At 48.6% G+C, this 18,397-nt stretch overlaps 1 protein-coding gene across 3 annotated transcripts in view; it reads left to right on the top strand.

The window, feature by feature from the left end:
• Positions 1-18,397, top strand: part of SFMBT2 (Scm like with four mbt domains 2) — a 227,662-nt gene that overhangs the window by 31,163 nt on the left and 178,102 nt on the right. The gene's annotated exons all lie outside the window — the stretch shown is intronic.

The following is an 18,397-nucleotide window of genomic DNA, read 5'->3' as shown; positions in this document are numbered from 1 at the left end:
GTTGCCTGGGCCTTGGCTGACATCAAGGCCCCTGAGTGCCTCAGAAGAGAGAGAGACGGGCCCTTTGGTCCAGCTTTGGGTCACTGCACCTGTGCTCCCCCACGCGCAGGCCGTCTTCCTACCCCTTTGCCTCCTCCAGCCACAGGCTCACAGGCGGTCAAGGTCAGACCCTGTTTTTGCTCACAAAGTCCCTGGTGCCCTCAGAATTGGTCACATTTGCCACCCTGCCCCTCCCCCCTTACTGATCCTTGAAAACAAATTAGATGATGATACACATACCGTGAAATTCGCCCTTCAAAGTGTACCTTTCAGTGATTTTTGGCTGCACACAGGTTGCAAACCGTCATCATTGTCTTGATGCCAGAGCGTTGTCCTCACTGCGTAAGGGAAGACCGCCGCTCTGCTCTCCCATGCCCTAGGCTCTAGCAGCTGCCGGCCTGCTTTGCTTCCACGGCCTCGATCATGGAAACACATGGAATCACAGAATGTGAGGCCGCTTGCATTCAGATTCTTGAACTTTGCATCGTGTCCTGGAGGCTCACCCTTGTTGTTCACTGCGTGGCTCAGGACGTCATGCCTTTTCCTGGCTGCGTACTGTTCTGCCGGCGGCGGTCTGCTCTCCGCTCTGCTTCAGCATTCGGCCGTGGGCGGGTGCGGCCCTAGTCTCTGTTCTGTGGTTTTACCCGGAGCGGTAGGCTCCGCGGTGGGCTCCGTGGTGGGCAATCGTGCACTTGGGTGGCCTGGTGCTGACACCTGTGCTTGGCAAGGTCTGAGTAGGTGCTCATCCAGGGAGCGAATACTCTGGAAGGAGGTTATGGTCTCTGTTTATTGTTTAATGCCCTTGAGGAGAGGAATCCCTGAAGTGCCTTTCTTCCTGGCCTTTGCATGTCTCTGGAGCTGCGAGTGTGAGCCTTGTTTCTGCTCTGTCTGTGGAGGGAGGGGCGCTCGTGGATGGTGACCGGTCCCCGCTGTATCTCTGCGCCCCCATCCCAGGTCTGCACGCACGCACAGCGGGCTGAGCCCAGTAGAGCTCTCTGCAGCGCGTCCTAGCCCGGGCCTGCACTATGGGTCTATCTCTTATTTTTTTTCCCCTCTTCACAGAGTTTTAAGTGGATGGAAACTTGTGAACTGTATGCACAGTGTCAGCCCATCTCTAGAACCTTTTTGTCTTGCATAACTGAGGCTTTGGACCCAGGGAGCCGCAGCCCCGCATTTTCCTTCCCCTGGAAGCCTCCACTGCACAGCCTGCTTCTCCGTATTTGCACGTCTGATTCCTCATGTACCTGGGGTCGTGCAGTGTGTGTCCTTTTGTGTCCTGCTTTCTTTCCCTCAGTGTTGTGTCCTCAGGGTTTGTCCGTGGGCGGCGTGTCCCGGGATTTCCCTTCTTTTCCCTTCCAGTTTTATCGCGATGGAGGGAAGCGACAGCCGTGTGAGTTTGCTGCACAGCTGTCCTCTCGTAGAGAGACAAAGACGAACCAGAAGAAAAAAGTGTGTTTTTCCCGTGATGAGACCTGTCGGGATGTACTGTCTGAAAACCTCCAGCTGTACCACACGGCAGCGTCAGCGTCCTGCGCCTGCTGTCCCTGTACGGTCAGAGCTGGACGCTTGTCCCTCTCGACCTCCGTCCTCCAGTTCCCTGACCCCCCACGGCCCTAGCAACCGCACATGTCATCTCCTGTAGTATGGGGGGTTACTGGTTCTTTGTTTTTGTTTGTTTGTTTGTTTTTTCTTTTGAGTCTACACAGAAGTAAGGTGCTTACAGTGTTTGTCTCTGTCTGACTTATTTCACTTAATGTAATGCCTCCGGGGCTGTCCGTGTTGTGGGAGATGGTAAGATGTCCTCGTTTTATTGTGGCTGAAGAAGAGTCCGTCCTATGTACCTACAGTGAACATTTCGGTTGTTCCCGGGTCTTGGCTGCTGTAACTTAGGCTGCTGTGAACCCAGGGAGTCTTGGTTTCCCCTGGGGAGATACCCAGTCACAGAATTGCTGGATCGTAAGGTCGTTCTGGTTTTACGTTTCCGAGGAACGTCTGTACTACTTTCCAGAGAGGCTGTACCGACGGGCACGCCCCCCAGCAGCGCATGGGGCTCCCTGTTGTCCACACCCTCGCCAGCATGTTGTCCCTTGTCTGTCTGAGGACAGCCATTCCGCAGGGGTGAGGTGAGACCTGCGGGGGGTTTTGATTTGCAATTTCCCTGATGGTCAGTGATGTGGAGAGGTACCCGTGTGTGCTCTTCGGAAAAGTGTCTGTTGGGAGCTGCTTCTCAGTTTTCCTTTCTCTGTTAATTGAAGTATCCTTGACACACGTTACGTTAGTCTCAGGTACACAACCCAGTGATTCAGCGTCTCTGCGTCTCGTGCCGTCCCCACAGGAGTAGAGCTCCTACCCGAGCCCTTACACGGCGTTACAGTATTGTCAGCCGTATCCTGCACGTGGTATCATCCATCCCCGTGATTTATTCATTCCATAACTGGGAACCTGAGTCTCTCACTTGCCTTCACCAAATACATGAAGGGAAATGGGTGAAGCTTCTGCCCATTTTTTTTTTTATAAAGTCTTTATTTATTTGAGAGAAAGAGAGAGAGCGTGAGCACGAGTGGAGGGGAGGGCAGAGGCAGAGGGAGAAGCAGACTCCCCGCTGAGCAGGGAGCCTGGGACCCCCAGATCGTGACCTGAGCTGAAGGCAGACTCTTAACTGACTGAGCCACCCCACCCAGCCACCACTTCTGCCCATTTTTAAATTGGATTTTTTTTAAGCTGTTGAATTGTATGAGTTAATATTTTGGATAAACTCCTTATCAGATCCATGGTTGCAAATATTTTTTCCCATTCTATAGGTTGTCTTTTCATTTTATCAATGGTTTGCTTTGCTCTGCAGAAGGCTTTTTAGCTTGTTGTAGTCTCGCTTATTTATTTATTTTTTATTTTATCGTTTGTGCCTTAAGTCTCATATCCCAAAAAATCACCCCAAGACTGCTGGCTAGGACCTTTTTCCCTGTGTTTTCTTCTAGGTGTTTTATGGTTTCTGCTCTTACATTGAGGTCTTTAGTTCATTTCGTGTTAATTTTCCTGAGTTGTGCAGATACAGTTTCCTTCTTTTTTTAAGACTGAGTAATACTCCTTTTGCTTTGAATGAAAACAGCCATGGAGGTGAGAAGATACAATGTAACATATGGTTATTTAATTTCCCTGCTCTGTCCTCTCATGAAGCAAACCGGTCTGGATGGATGGTTTGTGCTGATGGAATATTGGGAGTATATCCTTGCTACTCGAAGAACGAGAGATCGTCCCACTTGCCCAGCTCCAAACACGACTGATGGCCACACAGCCATGCCCATGCCCCCCTTGGGCGGGTTCTTGGGCTGCCTCCCTGCCTTCTTGCTGTCCGTGCTTATCTCATTCATGACTCACTCTCCAGGTTTGACACGTTAGCAGCTAAATGCCCTTGGAAGGGGTGCACGATGGTTTCCCTTATAACAGATTCTCTAGTGAATCGTTTTAGAGGCAAGTTCCAGAGTGCTGAATTTTAACACTCTCAGAGCTAATTAATGGGTTCCTTTGGTAGAAATCCATGCTGTTGCTTGAGAGAGAGGGCATAGTTTATTAATCAATTCTTCTTTCTCGCTTGGATGAAAAATGTGGCAGCAGTCACAGTTCCAGAAGCAACATCAAATTTGTATCCTACTGACTTTGTGCTATTAGGCAAGACATAGACACACTTAAAATGACAAATTCTCCATGAAAAACAGGAACACCCTGTAAAGGGGGGGAAGCATTAACGTGATGGAAAGATTTGAAGCCCGCTCCAACAATAACAAGTTATGTTAATTTGAGAATTTCTTTATTGCCAGTTTTAAAGAACTTGAAAAAAATTTAGTAGGTAATCAATATGACTTGGAAATCTTTAGTGCAGAGAACAAAGTCAGGAAATAGCAGGTTCGTGGGGGCAAAAGGTTTTATTGATCGCTGTAGTACAGGATAATTATTGCTTTGTAGCCAGAGGCAACGGTGGTTCCGCAGGGAATCGGGGAATCTATTTTTGAACAAGGATTCTTGTTTGTGTGGTTTTCTGTCTTAGAGAGCTAATATCCTTAGAAATTCTGCATCTGTACCCGGTCAGTCTTTGTCGTGATTAAACTTGAAAGGCATCACAGGATATTAACACAAGGTGAAGTCCACGACACATAATGCTTTTTCTTTGGGATTCTCCACGGTGGTGGACTTTCTTACCGATCTCAGGGAGGAGGGGGTCGTTGTAAAGGCAGAAACATCGCGGCTGGAGCCAGGGATCTGGTTCTTATCTGGCCCCTGCCATTAACCTTGCTGGCGAGGTGGGTTTCCTCTCCATTTCCTCATCTTTGAAATGAGCCTGTCTTACATCCAAAGAGCTTTCCAGTCCGACATGCCTGGGTTTAGGGTCCTTGCAAAGGAAAGGAGGAGCAAGGGGTGCTAGTTTCCTCACGTATATATGAAGCGTGGAGTCGGTTTCGGAACTAGGATCTGTGGCAGCCCAGCCCAGGAGTCTGTACGAAGCACAGAAGTTTCCGTGTTACTGTTGGGGTGATCAGGCTTCAGTGCATCGGGGGACACATGAGGCTGGGAAATTACTGGGCGTGCCTGGGGTCCGTCATCACCTGCAGCTGATAGAATTTCCCTCGATAAAGAATCTCGAGAGTCGTTGACTCTGGTTCCCTGTTGGAGCCCAGAGAACTGGGAGTCATCCTTCCCGGAGCCAGAGTCCGTGGAAGTGTGGCCGCCGCAGTCAGTGCAAGCATGACGGCTTCAAAGTACGGGCGGCGGGGCCAGGGGCTGAGGGTGTGGGGTGATCTTGCCCACCAGTGGGAGGAAGCAGAGAGCCCCCTCTCCTGTGGGGACTGGGATCGTAGCACCCAAGACCTCGGAGGACATTTTGGGATCGTCCCAAGTAGTCTTAAGCATCTTTTGGAGCCACTGCACCAGGACAGTCATTCTGTGACCCGAGATGATAGCTTTACCAACCACGTAGCATCCTTCGTGGTCCCGTATTTTCTTGCCTTGCTGTTTGCGATAAATTTAATGTTTGATTTAATGCGAGCCGTCATTCTTCTGCTCAGTGTTACGCAGAAGGAAACAGGCCAGTGGCAGCTCCCCTGTTTCATTAAGGGGTGATTCTGGTCAGCCGGCGAGAACTCTGTTAGAGAGGACGTGTGCAGAGAGACCTGGGTGGACTGGCCGACGGGCCGTCCAAAGAGCCGTGTTCCTGCCCATGAGCTCATTGGCGCTAATCTTTCATATTAGAAGTATTAAGAGACGTACTACATTAAAGCATCGGTAAGTGCACCAGGGGATTAGAGTTCTTATTAGGGGAGCGAGAGGTAAAACGCTTTGGCTTAGGAAATCAATAAGGCTTGATTTATTCATAAGCACATGCAAAGCCCGCAAAGGGCAACTGCCAAATAATTATTGTTTATGGTGATAATGTACGGAAATCATTTAATCCGGTGACTGTTTCTCTGTTATTTACTGAGAACGAGCATTGCTGCCTCTCAGTGTCCGGGGCCCGAGAGTCTGGAGCTCACGCCGGTGCCTGCCGTGTCCCCTGACAGGGGATGCTCCTGTAGGACTGCAGGAAAGTCTGTGCGATGATGCCCGTCCAGATAAAACCCCTCACCCTACCAATGGAGAAATATTTATGCGCGCTTCCGACTGTCGCCGTTAAAAAGTGTTGGAATTACGGTGCCTTAGGAATCACGCCACTAATTTTTATTTTCCCCATTATTAAAATTTCTGTAATTTGAATTGCAAACTCCGCAGTCTTGCCAGAATGACTCTGTTTACCATCCCAAGTTGAATCAAAATTACCAGGAGTTAGTTAATATATAACTTATTTGAATAAAGGGATGTTTATTCATGAAGTGTTAGAAGCAAGTGTGAACAGGGCCTTATGTTACGCGGGTGGGTGCTTCCAGGTTCTGGAGCCTGGTCTCGGGACTGTTCTGGGGGATTTTGTTTTTACTGTAGTTGATTATAAATTAAGAGCTGGGGGCAGGTGACGCACAGGACTGGGGAGTCATGGGACAGACAGACCTTCTGGTTGTTTAACTGTGGACTCTAAGAGGTTGAAGTTGATCGTGTTGTATTTATTACTTAGTTTATTATGTAAGTGACATTTTAGCAATAGGGTTGGAACTGACGCAGTACCACTGTTTGCATCACTGTCCCAAGTGTCATGGAGCTCCTGTCCGTCCAGGTGGTCATCTGCTTGCCCTCCAGGTCATCTTCTGTCCCTTGTGTGTTGGTTCTTGTTTGCTTGGGTCCTGGCGGTATCGGAGTGTCGGGCGTGGACCAGGAGGGCCCCGTGTGTCCTGTGCCTTCTCCGAGCGCGTGACCTCATGTCGAAGCTCCAGCTTACAGCACGCTGGTCCGTGCGATTGCCGAGTTTTCCTTCCGCTCAGAAACGTTCTGAATGTTAAGAATCCAGAGAGCACTGAGTGAGGTTTATAAGAGGGCTCTGAACTAAATGGGCTCGCTGAGTAGACGCCTACGAAACTGTGTGTGTGTGTGTGTTTGTTTTGCTTTGTTTTTAGCCTATGGAAAGAAAAACGAAACAAAAACCAAAAAAAAATAAAACATACAAAAAGATAAGGTCCTCATTTCAATCAAAAACCTTGTACAGGCAGTGGTGAACAACTATTTGTTTATCAGAAAAACTCGGGTCTCTTCTCTAATCCTACTGCTCGGTGTTCGTAGTTGTTTTCTGAAACTCACTATGTCCTGCATGTCCCCTTAGTCACTGTCTTGCCCAGTGAACGAGTCCGTTGTGAATTTTGTCCTGTTGGCATCACGGCTCCTCAGTTAGAAACGGCTTCACCCCCACGATATTTTTGCTGTGTCCCTGCTTGTGTACCTGCTAACTGAATTTAACCCTAAGAAGACCTTTGGCAACTTTTTGAAAAATGTGGCTTGGCAAGGGTGAATCTGTCCCCAGGCCCGACAGCTTGAAGTAGATTTGAAGGTAAGGGCGATTCCCTCCCCCACCTTCTGAAGTCCATGCTTTGAAAGTAGCCGGGGGGGTCAGTAAATATTTGTTTATTGATTCAGTTGTGTCAATAAGACTTTCGAATCTTTAGACTTGAAATATTGGAACCGTATGACCAAGGAAAGTTGCAGAATTGGCTTCTTGGGGCTTTTAAGAAGAGGATAGAACGCTCCTTGTCCAGAATGTTTTCCATCTCGTCATTTTTGGAGGCAAATAAATGGAAGAGATTCGGTCTGGAGCTTCCTTGCCAAGTGGTAATCATGAGATTATGTAAAGTTATGTAAATTCTATCAGATGCTATTTGGGTGTTTCTGCACTCCGTGAAAACTGTAAGCTCAAAGCGGCACGGTAAGATTTTCCCTTTTGGTGTTTGTCGTAAAAGCGTTTCCTTTCTCCTGCTGCTTAATCCGGCAGCATCTCCTGGGGGTCGGGCCCGGTCTGATTCCGGGCTAGAGGCGGTTAGTTCTGTGGTCTCCGTGGCCTCCTGTGGGTGCTTCATCTCCTCACCAGGGCCTGCCTTCTCTGTCCGCCTTCCCCCATTGAAGGTCCCAGCCCCAGATTGCTCCTGATGGGCCCCAGTAGTGCTGGCCTCCCACACCACTCCAGTCTCTGCCCTGGCGGGCCCTTGAATCCCCTTGGGACCCTAATGCAGCTCCTCTAAGAAGCTTCCAGGCACCTTGGAGCAGATGGCCCTCCTCGGACCTCTGACTGTTCACAGCCTCACCTGCCTGTGTTTTCCCGCCCAGAACCAGGAGTCCCAACACCGTCTGTCCCCTCCATCATGCCTCTGACTGTCCTCTAGCCCACTGCACTGGTGAGCTGCTCCCACCCCTTCTCCTGCCCTGGGCTCCTGAGCAAGACTGTGCCTTCCTATGGCTGCTTGTTAAGTTCCCCCTCCCCCCCCCCCCCCCCCCTCAGGCCCCCCCCCCCCCCCCCCCCCCCCATTAAGGCTCAAGTTTCCAAGGTCATGCCTTTGTTGCAGGACCATGCACTCTGTTCTAGGACCATGCCTTCTGCATTTATCCGAGAGGTTGACAGGAACCCCTCCTCCCCGCCCGACACACACAGCTGTGTGGGGCTCTCTGAGGGTGCCCGCCCTCCACCTCCGGGCTTGCTGACCAGCCACGTGGCTCATGCAGCTAGCCTTCTGGATGCTGGCTCCCATGATGCGTTGAAGACGTAGGTGATGTGACTTGATCATGGCTTCAGCTGCTTTGAGGGCTTGCGTCTTCGTTTTATAGCCTGTCTTCCGCTCTGCGAAGGGCCACACGTGAATGTGAGCACAGCAGGGGTCTTTGATGTTCGCATCGTACTTAGACCAGGACGAGAGGGGCGTCTGGCCTGGGATCTGCCTTCTAGAAACTCAGCGAGTCTCCGGACCTTCTTAGCCCCCGGGGGGTCTTGGACTCAGTGTGGGCACAGAGAACGCCTCATTCTGAGCGTTCTGTCTGGGACAAACGCTGGTCGGGCACAAGGGAAGCGAATCTGCGTATCTCATATGCCCATGGAGACAAGGCCTGTGTCTGATGGCTGTGGATTTCGTGGGTCGTGGCATTGCCCTGAAAAAGTGATGTGTGTGTTAATAATGCTACATGTTACTGAGGATCGACCTTGCGGGGAGCACAGACGGAGACTTTCTGCTTATAAAGTTTCCCTCTTGAGTAGTTCTAAGTGTCCTTCTATTTTGTTGTTGTTGTTGCTTTCCTGGTGTCCCATGGTGTGTTTCCAGAGGCGGTCAGTAATCGGTGCAGAGTTCGTGACACGCTTGGGCGTCGGCTGAGGGATAGTAAACAATACTAAATTTAAGTTTGCTTATGAAATGAAGATATTTTACAGTATAAATTCATGCTCATCTCACACCTGTGTGTTTAGCTCTAGACACAGTGATTTTTTTACATCAACAGCCGGAAGGTCGTTGGATGCTAGAACGGTGGATAGTTTTTAGAAAGACATTTAATGAAGGTTATGTTTATAAAAAGTAGATAAAATACTAAATTTTATTGAAATATTTTAGATAAAAATTTTGATACTAATTATAATTTGTAATTTTCCTATTAGGTGATTTGGAATATTTACAGGGAAAATAGCATTTTTTGAAAAGCTATAATAAAATAATTGGAGGGATGCTAAGCGTCTGCCTTTGGCTCAGGTCATGATCCCAGGGTGGTGGGATCGAGTCCCATATCAGGCTCTCTGCTCAGTGGGGAGCCTGCTTTCCCCTTCCCTCAGTCCCTGCTCCCTTGCTTGTGTACTCTCTCTAAATAAATAAATAAAATTTAAAAAAACCCTTGCAATTTTGATTTCTGTATTTTGATTTGCCTTGTTTTGATGGAGAATATTAAAATTGTATAGACTGGATATAATTATATTTTATTTTTTATTCCCTTAGAGGATTGCTGTGAATAGAATACAAATTATGTGAAAAATCTTGATTTTTTTTTACCTAGATAGTTAATGCTTTTTTTCTGAGAAAAGGACAAGGAAAATAACTTTTATGGAGTAAATATGTAATGATTTATGAACTATGGAAATCTCTAATTTATTACTTACCCAGCATTGTTAGCCCATCAACAGCCAGACACACCATCATAATTAAATTTATGAATCTTCGGCATTTTGCCTACTTGCGCGCGTACGTAAACCATAGCTTTTTACATACTTGCCGATTCTGTTCTGATGAAGATCTATTTGCCAGCGGAGGAGGAAGGGGCAGCCTTTATCTCGCAGCGCGTTTGATGAATAACTTGAGGACGTTCCCACAGATGTGGCAGGGGGGCCCACGTTTGTACCCTTGCTGGGTTCTTTCCAGTCTGGAGTAGGGGAGTGGCCCTGAATCAAGGCTTCCACAGCGGGTCTCTCACGGCCCCCATGACCTGGCCCGGCTTGCATCTCAGGACTCAGTTTCCGGAACCACACGTTCTGTTGGTCTCTGGAAACCCATCTGCCTGAGAAGACACCAACAGGTGTCTTTCTCCTGCTGCCCCCCCCACCCAGCCTGCCTTCTGCTTTAGAGAAGAATGTCATCTTTTGCCTCATTTTTGGGACACCGAACTCAAAAAATCTGTGTGTGTTTTTTTAAATATTTTATTTATTTATTTGACAGAGAGAGAGATCACAAGTAAGCAGAGAGGCAGGCAGAGAGAGAGGAGGAAGCAGGCTCCCCGCTGAGCAGAGACCCTGATGTGGGGCTTGATCCCAGGACCCGAGATCATGACCTGAGCTGAAGGCAGAGGCTTAACCCACTGAGCCCCCCAGGCACCCCTCAAAATACCCGTGTTTTAAGCGAAGCCTCCTTCACTCGAGATACCACATTACAGTTTTATGCTTTTAAGCTTAATTGTCAAACTTTGTGACATTACTTAAGTTTTGATCGGGACCAAAAAAGTAAAGACTTTTTTTTTTTTTTTTTTTTTTTAGCTTATGGTTGGAGGAATTTTAAAAAGTTTTAAATTCCATATTACATTTTCTTTCTGTTGCAGGGAAGTATGGTAGGACGAGCAGAAAAACAGTTGGGAGTGAAAAGCTAGTTTGTGGGATTGTAGCTGGAGGGTGTGGGATGGGTCTGGCCTGCGGCGGAGGGGAGCGCGCACAGATGGGTAAGGCAGCGCTCGCTCCGGTGCATTTCAAAGTGCGCGGCGGAGGGGCCCAATCATTTTCCCGGGTGCAGTTATGTGAACGATGTGGCAGTTTTTTCCCAAATGTCGTATGTGCACTCATGGGAAATGACATCCTTTGCAACCATCTGAATGAATGAAGGATTTTAGAATGCCCCATCGAAAATCCATGACTGGCGAGTGTAGATTTTCAGAATCATTTGGAGGGGGGATGTGCGCAGTAAAGCATAACACTCGTGTCAGATGAAAGGCCACTTTGAAGAGCAGCGTTGTCCCTCCTGCTCTCCTGGGCGGATATGTGGGCTCTATAATCTGGAACGTGTGCGTGTTCTGAACGTCTGTGCATGCCTACCTCAGACTCGTAATTTAGGTGTTGAGAGGTGTTTCACGGCTTTGAAAGGACGTCTCGTAGCTGGGCTTTCATAGAACTGCCATCCCAGTCACGGACTCCTGGCAAGTCTTGCTCCAGGGTTCTTCACTGATGGGAACACTAGGAGCTGGTGGAAGGAGGACCTTGGGTTGAAGGGGGGGAGCCCTCTCGTGGCTGCCGGCAGCTGTTCATTACTATTGCTGTAGGAATGGAAACAGTTTTATGTCAGTCTACCAAGGATTATTTATTGAGGTTCTACTATGCGCCCAGTGGCTTTTTTTTTTTTAAAGATTTTTTAAAAATGTATTTATTTGACAGAGACAGATCACGAGCAGGCAGGCAGAGAGAGAGAGAGAGAGGAGGAAGCAGGTCCCCTGCTGAGCAGGGAACCCGAAGCGGGGCTCGATCCCAGGACCCTGAGGCACCCAGGTGCCCCAACGCCCAGTGGCTTTTTTGGTGGGAATATATGATATGGTTAGTATTTAGCATTTTACATGAATTTCATTTGTAATATAGTCAACTTTTGGCCAATAGAATGTACTCAGATGATGGGCTTACTTTTGGAAACAAATTTTTTTTTTAAAGATTTTATTTATTTATTTGACAGAGATCACAAGCAGGCAGAGAGGCAGGCGGAGGGCGGGGAAGAGAAGCAGGCTCCCTGCTGAGCAGAGACCCCCCGATGGGGAACTCAGTCCCAGGACCCTGAGATCATGACCTGAGCTGAAGGCAGTGGCTTAACGCACTGAGCCATGCAGGCACCCTAGAAACAAATTAAAAAAAAATTAATTTGAGAGAGAGCACGAATGAGCGTGCACAAGCGAGTGTGAATGGGAGGAGGGGCAGAGGGAGAGACTCTTCAGTCAGACACCCTGCTTGAATGTGGAGCTGGGATGCGGGGCTTGATCTCATGTCCCCTGAGATCACGACCTGAGCTGAAACCGAGAGTCAGATGTTCAACCGACTGAGCCTCCCATGCACCCACGGAAATGGATGTTTTTACATGACAGCTGCTAGTGTACGTATTTCTTCATTGGTATTTTCTGCTCTGGCCATTGATTCTTCAAGGTCTCACTCTTGTCTTGCTAAGATGCTTTGGAAGGTAATTCTGATCTCTGGAAACTTGGGTAGGATCTTTCTTCTTGTCTGAGTGGGAACTTCTCTGAGACAGCACTTCCCCCCTCCCCCACATTTTCAACATTTATCTTTCTTACGCTAAACATTTGTAAAGGTTTGGCTTTTAATGGGTGGCCTGCAGTGGAAATTTACAAGAGCTGCAGGTTGACCTGATGGGTAACAGAAGTCTGACCCCTGACATCGACAGCGGTCTGCCAGAGGATGAAGGCAGAGGTCTCTCTGCCCTGTGACCTGCTGGTATTTAAATGAAATCAGTGAGTGTGTTTGGAGCTGGCTCCTGTACGGGGAAGAGTGGTTTTCTGGCCTCCCGGAGTGGGACTAGGATTGGTCCGAGTCACATGGTCTGGCTGGTGGCTCAGCTCTGCCTCTTGCTGGTCCCTGGTTGTAATCTTGGAATAAAGTCACTTAACCTGTTTGCACCCCACTCCACACCTGCAGAATGGCTGATTAACACCTGACTTTTTCTCACACACTGCTGCTGTCAGCCCCGAGGTTTAGGGCAGGTAACAGAAGCTCTCTGGAAGCCGACGGTGAGGTGGGAAGGATGCTCAGCCTCACTTTATTCCTTCTTTTCCTTGGCTTAAATGCAAGAGGCTCTGACGGTCCCCCTTCCTAGACGGGACAGAGGGGATGTCCCGTGAGGAAGCTCTTGCATCTTGTAGGTGCAGAGAGGGCTCACGGGGCTGGGAGCCCCCACCCAGCTGCTCAGAGCCCCAGATGACGATGAGGAATTGCTTTTTTCCCACCATTTCAGGGAATTTTGGTCATGCCTCTGTTCAAAGTTATTTTTGCCTGGCATTGTAATTATTTGTGGATACAGTCTTATCCATTTGATAGCAGAAGCGAGGCCTTCTGAACATTTTGTCATCAGAAGAAGTGTGTCTTCTAGATCCTAATTAAACGTATGAACCTTGGACAAGCTCCCTCATTTCTAAACTTTGTGCCATTCATGATTCCCATGCAGGGTAATGATAGCTGCCTTCTAGGATCATTTTGTCTATTAAATGGGATTTGTATGAACTCAGGAGGGAATCTAGAAATAATGTCTTTTCTTCCTTCATCGTCTGGCTAAGGATGGTGTTTTTTTCACTTTTAAGTTTTATTTATGGATTGATGATTTTAAAGACTACTTTTTAGAGCAGTTGTAGGTTCATGGTAGAATTGAAAGTACAGAGATTTCTCGTGTACGTTCTGCCCCCACATATGCACAGCCTCACCCACTATCAACCCCCCACCAAGGGGTCCCTTTGTTGCAGTCGGCAAACCTACGCAGACTCCCCAGCGTGACCGCGTGCATAGTTGACATTCGGGGGTGCACAGCTCGTGGGTTTGGACAGGCGTACAGTGACATTACAGTGTCACACAGAGTAGTTTCACTGCCCTAAAAATTCTGTCCATCCCTCCTCCCCTTCCGTCCCCTCTGACCCCAGCCCAGCACTGATCTGTTTGCTCTCTCCGTGGTTTTCCTGTTCCACACCATCCTAACACCTTTTAAAACATTTTTTTGAATGTTTTATTTATTTATCTGAGAGAGAGACACACAGCGAGAGAGGGAATATAAGCAGGGGGAGAGAGAGAAGGGGAAGCAGGCTCCCCACTGAGCCGGGATCCCGACGCGGGGCTCCATCTCAGGACGCTGGGATCATGACCTGAGCCGAAGGCAGAGGCTTAACGACTGAGCCACCCAGGCGCCCCATCCCTTTTATTTTTTTTAAAAGCCTCACACGCAGGTAAAGCTCACGTTTGTTCAGAGCAAAGGTTCCGCCCTAATTGAAACAAAATAAGGGCAGCCACCAACAAACTGATCGGGAGCGGTGGGTGCATATTATTTACTAAAGAGCCTTTTGAACTCGCGTGGAGGCCTGGCGCGTCCTGGAAGAGTGGCTCGAAGCGGGGAGGAGGGCCGTGGTCATACACACTTGGGTTGCAGAAAAGTGGTGCCCGACAGCCTGATCGCAAGGGAGAAGGGAGAAGATCTGGGGAGAGGGGGCATCTCGCCCACTAGGCAGCAAGGGCTAGCTAATGCCGCTTACCGCGGAGCAAGTGGCCTGTCCACAGGTTCCGGAGATGGTGGGTCGATATACAGCAAAGTGTCCGCTCTCATTCGGGAAAGCCCGAGTAACTGATTTATAGGACTCTCAGTGCTCAGGCAGGTCTTAACATTTATTTTGTATCTAGTAAGCAGGTGGCTACAGAGGGATGCAGTGTGGGGGAATAAGGAGCAAAGAGGTGCTTCTCTCTGATGGACAGGTGCTTTCTGAGTCGAATGTGTCATTTTTGTAAGGAGATTAGACCTCTTCTACGAGCGCCGAGCCCCCCCTGTAAAACAGCCCTTAGTCTGTCTCCCCGAAACACGGGGCAGCCCTAAGACAGCACAGCCTCGGGGCATCGGCCTGGTGCACACACCATCCCTTTTAATGAGTTTTGTGTTTTGAGACGTCGGGAGGTGAGCTGTTTTGTTGGTGGCTGACAGAGTCGCCTGGGGAAGGAGCGAGGGGCCCGGGCCCGTGCTCAGACGGAGCATGGGCTGGGGACACCTGCCGGGGGCAGCTGTCACGATCGAGAATCAGGCTGACCTGCTGTGCGACTGGGTGAGTTCTGAGGTGGGGTGGGCTTGTGACTGTTCCGCTCTCTCTTGAGACGCGGTGGACGGAGACTCCACGTGGGAAGTCCCGGTCACGGGTCCAGGCCTGGGGCCTGGGACTGGCCAGAGCAAAGCAAGACTCTGGGCAGTAGCATGGGCCCTGTGGAAGACAGATCTAGAACCTACAGCAAGATTGGACACCGGACTGGGAAATATAGCAGGTCAAGGTCAGGGCTGGCCTAACCCACTGACAGGGTAGACCCCCTGAGGCAGGAGGAGGGAGCCATAAGTGATGCTTCTGGGACCCCACATGGGTGACTTGAGTGAAGGGAGCTTGGATGGGGCCGTGTGTGTCCTAGCAGTCAGGCCTGGGCTCGAGGGTCCTGAGCTGAGTGGTACGTTTTCCTTTTGGGATGTACCCATGAGAGGGCTTCTGAGCCTTCTTCCTCTTTGAGAAGTGCTTCCCCAGAGAGGCATCCTAGAAGCTGGGTGACTTCTGCTTTGACAGCAGCTGGTCTTTGAAACACCGTGTCTTAGATCGGTGAAGAGCAGGATGGCCGTCCGGTGATGCCGTCTAAGGGTCTGGGGAAAGCAGAGGTGTATACAAAGGGCAGACCTGAAGCTGGCGAGCACCCAGATGGTGTCCTGTGGCCTTAGCCTGTCATTGGTTCTGCCTGCTGTGCATCCTGGGTGGCGGTCCTGGAACCACACCAGAGCCGGAGGTGGGGATTGGACCCTGGGAACGGTGCCGAGGACTTCATCAGATGTCCAGAAGCTGGGCAGCTGCTGCGTTTACGGATGGAGTGGCATTTTGTGTTGGTTATTTTCACCTTGACCTCTCTGAGGTTGGGGAAGAGTCTCTCTGCTGTTCCAGTTTCAAGGAGGGGGTTACGGTGGGGAGGGAGGGTCCTACCTTCTAGATTCTTGAGATGTCAGAGCCGGGGGAAAGCTGGGGATCGGAGAGGTGGGGAGGGCTCAGGAGCCCCTGGCCTGAGGATCTTGAGTGTCTGGTGCTTTAAAAAAACCTGACTTTATTTTTTAAGAGCAGTTTTTAGGTTTACAGCAAAATTGTGGGGAAAGTAACAGGGTTCGACCCACTCCCTGTCCCAGCACACGGACAGCCTCCCCCAGCACAAGTGTCTCCCCACTCGTTGTAACATGGATGAACCTGCGTCGTCATGGAAAGTCCGCAGCTGGCACTGAGGTTCATTCGGGGAGGGGGCGGTACCTTCTGTTGGACAGCTCCCTCATGGCAAGGATACCGTAATCTAGAGCATCCCATGACGCAGTTTTACTGCTCAGAAAACCCTCTCCGCTGCACGTACTCATTCCTCCCCAGCCCCCTCTCCAAGCCCTGGTCACCGCTGCTCTGCCGACTGTCTCCACGGTCTTCCCTTTTCCAGAACGTCCGATAGCTGGAACTGTACGGTAGGTGGCCTTTCCCACCTGGTTCCTTGTCCAGTGATCTGCACTTAAGGTTCCTCCGTGTCTTCGCGTGGCTGTCCAGGGCTTGCTTTGCTCCCTCTTGTCACCGTCTCCTCTGTGGGTCTTCAGCGTGGCGATCGTCACGTCACCCCTCTTGCAGACCCCGAGGTCTGGACGCTGGTGAAATGCCCAGGTAGAGCGTCCGTCCCCGTGTTTGAGAACACGACGTACCCAAGAGCTCGCATTCAGAGCAGGCCAGATATGGTCTGTGGGTTGTAGAGGTGGTCTTTTCTGTGAAAAGAATTTGTGTCAAGCATTTCTTAAAAAAGAAGTTGTCAAAGGTGAGCACGGATCTCGTCACGTACAACAGCTCTGAGGATGGAAGGAGCACCCCAAACACGTGGCCCAACTCTTCCTCTTTTCAAACGTTCTGCGGGTACGGAGCAAGAATTCACAGACGTTCCGCTACTGGGAATTTTCTGTTTCTGAAGAGATTTAAGCAGAGGGAAGTGCTGCAGAACTGAAGAGAAGTATGATTTTAGGGTTTTCGTAATTATTGTTTTTCTGGTTGTCTCCGACCAGCCGACAGAGCTGCTTAAGCATTGTTGATTAAACAATGCATATTTTTTAAAAAGCCCGTTTGATGTCGTTACACAATGGTGACTAATAGCCCCCAAAAGCCCATCGTGGACCATAGAAAGGAGTTACTGCCATTAAAATCATCTTTAATGATTTTTTTTCACGCTAGATAGTTATGTGAAGTCATTAGTATCTGACCAGCTTATTTCTTAGAAAATTCTATGATGAATATCTTCTGAGACTGTCATAAAGCAAAATAATTTGCCAACCCACACCAACTTTCCACCACCCTCCAACAGAATCAAAACAAAACTCTTCGAAAATCTCCAAAGAAAATAAAATTTAAAGCCTATTTTCTGGTTTAAATGTTTTATGGCCCTTCAGAGATTAAAGGATGATTTATATACCTTGTTTAATGTTATTGGGAGTGATACTGAATCCCAGATTTGTTTTTTGAACTGAATAAAGCACCATTTTTTTCATTCTTCATCTGTACATCTAATGTGTAATTTGTTAGTCCATCAAAATTAATGTTAGATCCCTAATGTACATGGAGTTTTAGATTTATAAGTCCCGTTAATGGTCCTTTCAGTAAAGTGTATGTATTTCTGGGGCCTGCCAGGTTGGATTTCTGCAAAGCATTTCTGCCAGAAGGACATTCACATAAATAACCAACTGGCAAATAAGTGTCAATGAAACGTTCTATTAGCATAGTTGGCAGCAGCTCTTTAACAAATATTTAAGTGCAGTATATTAGATTAAATTTAATTTTTTTTTGAAACGCTTGCCTATTCAGCTTCTCAGTGTAACTCGTCTTTCTGCTATCAAAAGCATGTTTTCTTTCACATTTAGAGGAATATAGGTTGACTTTGCCTGCGTATGAATACGGCTTCCTAAAAGTACAGTTGGCCCTTGATCTCGACGGGTTTGTACTGCACAGGTCCGCTTATACGTACATATTCTTGTTTTTTTCTGATATATACAGTTCAGTATCATAAATACATTTTCTTACACTTTTCTAAATGACTTTTTTTTAAAAAAAGATTTTATTTATTCATTTGACAGAGAGAGAGATATCACAAGTAGGCAGAGAGGCAGGCAGAGAGAGAGGAGGAAGCAGGCTCCTTGCTGAGCAGAGAGACCGATGTGGGGCTCAATCCCAGGACCCTGAGATCATGACCTGAGCCGAAGGCAGCGGCTTTAACCCACTGAGCCACCCAGGCGCCCCTCTAAATGACTTTAAGGATACATTATAGATTACATTTAACGTACGTACATATACGAAGGATTTGTTAATCAGCAGTTTATGTTGTCAGTAATGGTAGGCTGTTGTTAGTAGTTAAGTTTGGGGGAGTCAGAAGTTGTATTTGGATTTTGACTGCACAGAGGGTCGGCTCCCGTCACCCCCCATTACCTGCCTTGACACCCTACGTTGTTCAAGGGTCAACTGTGTTATGAAGATTTAAATGGTTTTTAGAAGCACAGGGATTGGGTTATGATTGATTTTTTTCTTCTCATTTTCATGGGCCCCTTTATTTTTTTTCTTTCCCATTTTTAGTCTCTGGGGATTTTGGCTTTATAGCACATCTGAGGTCCTTGATCGCATGGTTTATGTATCAGGATACAGCTTAAATGTCTGTTACAAAAAGACCCCCCACATACTGTGG

The sequence above is a fragment of the Mustela nigripes genome, chromosome 6 (genome assembly GCF_022355385.1).
Source record: "Mustela nigripes isolate SB6536 chromosome 6, MUSNIG.SB6536, whole genome shotgun sequence".
NCBI classification, from domain to species: domain Eukaryota; kingdom Metazoa; phylum Chordata; class Mammalia; order Carnivora; family Mustelidae; genus Mustela; species Mustela nigripes.
This window is presented reverse-complemented; position numbering and strand designations above follow the sequence as displayed.